Source organism: Triticum dicoccoides, chromosome 2A, assembly GCF_002162155.2.
Source record: "Triticum dicoccoides isolate Atlit2015 ecotype Zavitan chromosome 2A, WEW_v2.0, whole genome shotgun sequence".
NCBI lineage: Eukaryota > Viridiplantae > Streptophyta > Magnoliopsida > Poales > Poaceae > Triticum > Triticum dicoccoides.
In genome coordinates, this window is record NC_041382.1 from 172,206,586 (window position 1) to 172,211,949 (window position 5,364).

Here is a 5,364-nt window from a genome sequence, read left to right on the forward strand (position 1 = left end):
CGCCTCGGCCGCCCGCACGACCCTAATCACCAGGGCGGCCGAGGCAGCGGGCAGCCATGGAACCTGCCGCCCTCCCTCTCCCTCCCCGCGCGGCGCGCGCTCCTCTCCCTCCTGTCCGACCCGGACTCCGCGCGCGACATTCTCTCCGCGCTCCCAACCTCCGAGCTCGCCTCCGTGCTCAACGCCCTCGCTTCCCGCGGCCGACCCGGCGTCGCGCTCGCTGCTCTCCACGCTGCGCGGGACCTCCACGGCCTGCACGTCCTCCAACATCCCCGCGTGCTCCCCGCAGCCGTCCGCGTCCTCGCGCGCGCCGGCCGCCTCGCCGACGCCTCCGCGCTCCTCGACGCTGCGCCGGAACCCGACGCCAGCGCTTACACGGCTCTCGTGTCAGCGTTCTCCCGGGCCAGCCGGTTCCGGGACGCGGTCGCCGTGTTCCGCCGTATGGTGGCTAACGGCATTCAGCCCGCCATCGTCACCTACAATGTCGTGCTCCATGTGTACTTCAAGATTGCCGTTCCGTGGAAGGATGTGCTGGCACTCGTGGACTCCATGAAGAACGACGGGATTCCGCTGGACAGGTATACATATAACACGCTCATTAGCTGTTGCCGGCGTGGTGCACTCTATAAGGAGGCAGCGAAAGTGTTCGACGAAATGAGGGCTGCTGGGTTCGAACCTGACAAGGTCACATTCAATTCGCTGCTTGATGTGTATGGCAAGGCACGGATGCATGATGAGGCAATTGGGGTGCTCAAGGAGATGGAGCTTGGGGGCTGTCCACCCAGTGTGGTAACCTACAACTCGCTAATTTCGTCCTATGTAAAGGATGGGTTGTTGAAAGAGGCAGCAGAGCTCAAAGAGGAGATGGAGCTTAAGGGAATTCAGCCGGATGTCATTACATACACGACGCTGATTTCTGGTCTTGACAGGGCTGGCAAAATTGATGCAGCAATCGGGACGTGTGATGAAATGTTGAGGAATGGATGTAAGCCAAACTTGTGCACGTACAATGCATTGATCAAGCTGCATGGGGTGAGGGGAAAGTTCCCAGAGATGATGGTTGTCTTTGACGATCTCAGGTCTGCTGGATTTGTGCCAGATGTTGTGACCTGGAACACACTCTTGGCGGTATTTGGTCAAAATGGTTTAGATTCCGAGGTGTCTGGGGTATTCAAGGAGATGAAGAAATCTGGTTATGTTCCTGAGCGGGACACATATGTTTCGCTCATTAGTTCATATAGTCGGTGTGGCTTGTTTGACCAATCAATGGAGATATACAAGAGGATGATTGAAGCCGGTATATATCCTGACATATCAACATATAACGCTGTTCTATCTGCACTAGCTCGTGGTGGGTGTTGGGAGCAGGCAGAAAAGTTGTTTGCTGAGATGGAGAATCTGGATTGTAGGCCAGATGAGCTTAGTTACTCTTCACTGCTTCATGCATATGCTAATGCAAAAAAGCTGGACAAAATGAAAGCTTTGTCAGAAGATATATATGCAGAGAAGATAGAGTCACACCACGGGCTGGTGAAAACATTGGTATTGGTCAACAGCAAAGTTAATAACTTATCCGAAACAGAGAAGGCGTTCCTGGAACTTAGGAAGAGGCGGTGCTCTCTGGATATTAACGTCCTAAATGCAATGATTTCCGTATATGGGAAAAATAGGATGGTTAAGAAAGTGGAGGAGATTCTTTCACTCATGAAGGGAAGTTGTATCAACCTCAGCACCGCAACATACAATAGCTTGATGCATATGTATTCTCGATTAGGTGATTGTGAAAAGTGCGAAAATATCCTCACTGAGATCAAGTCAAGTGGTGCACGTCCGGATTGATATTCTTATAACACAATGATCTATGCATATGGAAGAAAAGGGCAGATGAAAGAAGCCTCAAGATTGTTTTCTGAGATGAAATCTTCAGGCCTGGTACCAGATATTGTAACATACAATATCTTTGTTAAGAGTTATGTGGCCAACTCAATGTTTGAAGAGGCTATTGATTTAGTACGTTATATGGTTACTCATGGTTGCAAGCCCAATGAGAGAACTTACAATTCAATACTGCAGGAGTACTGTAGGCATGATAAGATAGCAGATGCCAAATCATTCCTTAGCAACCTTCCTCAGCTTCATCCTGGAATATCCAAACAAGAACAGCAAAGACTGCTAGAACTGTTGGCTAGGCACACTTCAAGAGATAGAGGTTGAACATCAAACCTTGTTTGTATTTGTGATACGACAAGTAGACATGACTGTTTTCTTAGTTATCCTTGGCAAACATGGACTTCATAGTGGATATGTACATATTACATTTCTCTAAAGAAATATTGAGAGAAACCACTAAGATGCATTTAGTTTTCTCTGCTTAATTAATTTGCTGAAAACTCATGTTTGTACATCCTCCAACCACATACGATCTGCTGGTAGTTTTCCTAACCAGTACATACACAGATTCATCTGTTTCCTAATCCGGTGAGGTCATACTAATTATTTTAATGTATGTAGTCAAGGTAAAGAGGTTCATATGATATATTTCTGAATGGAAGAAATATCTGTCATTTTCATTTGTGTGGTTGCATTGTATGCACTATCACCTAAGTTACTAAGCTCCCTTGATTTTGAGGCTCCTGGTGCATCGTGGTATTTAGAGTCAGTTGTGGGCTCGGTTTTGAGGCTGTGTTTTGGTCGTTAGCTGTATATGGGCCTACTCGGTGGTGAGTCGTGGCGGTTCGTGTGAGCCTTTTGCCCTATGTGTCAGGTGCGTGTGTCTGCTCTCTCGCTGCTTTATTGGTTTTGTGTGCGGTGGCGGCTGGGCGGGTGTGTTCTTTGTCGGTTCACAGAGGTTCACAGAGAGGGCAGCGCTGTTCTCTGTGTTCGCTGGTTCTGCTGCTGGTGGCTTCGTCTTTCGCATCGGTCTTAACTGGTCTTCTAGGTGGGTAGGGGTGTTGACAGCGGCGGCTGGTTACGGGGCTTCATCGAGCTATTCGTGTTCCTCCGCTGCATCTGAGGGTTTGATTTTGTTCCTCTCCATTTTTGTTTCCTTATGTCTTGATTGTTGCGTTGATTGTGTAATGCTGTATCCGTGCTGTCCTTGGTCGGTGGCGTGCTTCTTTGTTTCTGGTGACTTGGTCCCATGATGAATATTCCCGATGGGATTTGTTACAGACTATCTTGAATGTAGTAGCCTTGTGGTATTTCAAGCTTTAATTACATGCTTAAGTTACCAAACTGCTTGATGTGCATTCATATTTTGTATATTACGTATTTGTTTAGCCTACAAGAAAGTACCTGGTACTTAACAAACAGATGCTAGAATATGTAGGGTCCAGAAAAGGTTAACTGTTTTTCAGTCTTTAAATGAATGGAAAACAAGTCATGAACAAATAGCAAGATGTTGTTTTACAGCCGTATCAAGTGCATCTGGAGCCCATAGAAGGTGGAGCTTCAAGAAGACCAGAAAGCAATCTCAGTGTAGCATTTGGAGTACCAACTAATCTCAGTGTAGCATCTGACAGGAGAATAATGGATGTATTAGCCTATGGCTGTTCTTTTGTGTAACAAACGTGTTGTGCAGTGTAGTGCTTGATAAATTTTGCCTCAAGCGACAAGACTTAAATTAGTTATGTGTTCTGCAGGAACTATCCATGTATAAGTGAGGATTTTCCTCAAGTTATGTGTCATGATTAGGTTATCCAAGTATTTGATTACCAAATAGGCTTGGCTGTTTTCATATTTTTCTAATTTTTGAATGGGATGTAGAATTTTCATTCTCATTCTATCATATTTCTAATTGGAAGATGGATGGTTTCTACATAATTCGAAGGTTGTTTATTTGCAAGTTAAGAAAGATGGGCTAATAATGTTTGAGGTAAGGTAGGATAGATGTGGCTGTAGTTCTGCATTTATCTACAAGGTAAGAAACATGAGGAAATCAATTAAACTTGGGATTATGGCTCATCTTCTGTAAGAATTCAAATGGGAAAAACATGTTTCTCATAGTGATGTTTACCTGTCAGGACCCCGACTCAATGCCACATCGATCTAGCATGTAACACCTCATATCACTTTGCGGCCTCACGCACGGTATTCCCACGGGTGTCGTCTTACCTTTGCCCGGGACCGTTTGCGTCTTTTGGCACACGTATATGGTAGTGTCGCTAGCATCCATATGGTAAGGAGCCCGGGCTGACATGGCTAGTCGTAAACCCAAAGTGGCACAAACTTACAGGGACAGGCATCCATGACCCAACATCGAACGTGTCGGTCATCAGCGAGTGAATCCAGGCTGTAGCACTGGGCTAGCAGGACTCCGGTGAACCGGGCTGTAGCGGGCTAACAGGACTCCGGTATTCATCGCGTGACATTTCCCCGAAGGGACAGACACAGGAACGAAGAAGGACACATGCCGGCCAGCCTAAGTGTTCCGGAGCAGTAGCAAGCTACCATGGCTCAGTGGAAACACTAGGAGACATTTCCCGGTAAGAGAGGCTACTAAGGATAAACAACTAGATGGTCAGATCCCACACATACCAAGCATTTCAACAACATACACACAATATGCTCGATATGTGCAGATACAACATGGCATCACAACATGACTCTACGACTCAAGTAATTATTTATTAGGCTCCGAGGAGCGAGATATTACAAACATGAGTCTCATGACCCAACACTCAGAGCATACAAATCAAAGCATAAGCGGAAGCTAAACATGTCTGAGTACAGACAACTATAAATGAAAAAGGCTGAGAAGCCTGACTATCTACCAGATCCTGCCGAGGGCACAAGATCGTAGCTGAGGTAACAAGCTAAACGTCGAAGTCCAAGCGGAACTACTAGTGAGACTGAAGTCTCTCTGGAAAACATAAAATAGGCAAACGTGAGTACAAATGTACCCAGCAAGATTTACATCAGATCTATCTACATATGCATCATTATCAACAAGGGGTTGGAGGGGTTTGACTGCAGCAAGCCAGCTTTGACTCGGTGGCTATCCTGAACTACGACTGCAAGTAACTCTTTTGAAGTGGCGCACACGAGTCCACATATTCACCAACCAATACACCACTATGGATCCGCTCCCGTCTCCCTACGAGAACGCCATCCATAGCACTCACGCTTATCTTGCGTGTTTTAGAGTATCCACTTTCACTTGTCTATGAACTGTACAAGGGGTCCAAGTTTCCATATCCGAGGAATCCGGCTATTCGAATAGATAATGATAACCCTGCAGGGGTGTACTTCTTCACACACGCTCTCGCCACTTACCGCCCTGTACACGTCATGTACCTCGGCAACCTTCAAGCGGAAGCCGGGCGAGGGAGTCGGCCACGACCTGACTAACCGAACAAGTCTCTA

General features: G+C 46.7%; 1 pseudogene; it reads left to right on the forward strand.

Annotated features, from left to right (window-relative positions):
• LOC119354041 overlaps window positions 1-2,479 on the forward strand; it is a 3,002-nt pseudogene extending 523 nt beyond the window's left edge.
• Window positions 2,480-5,364: the final 2,885 nt, after the last annotated feature.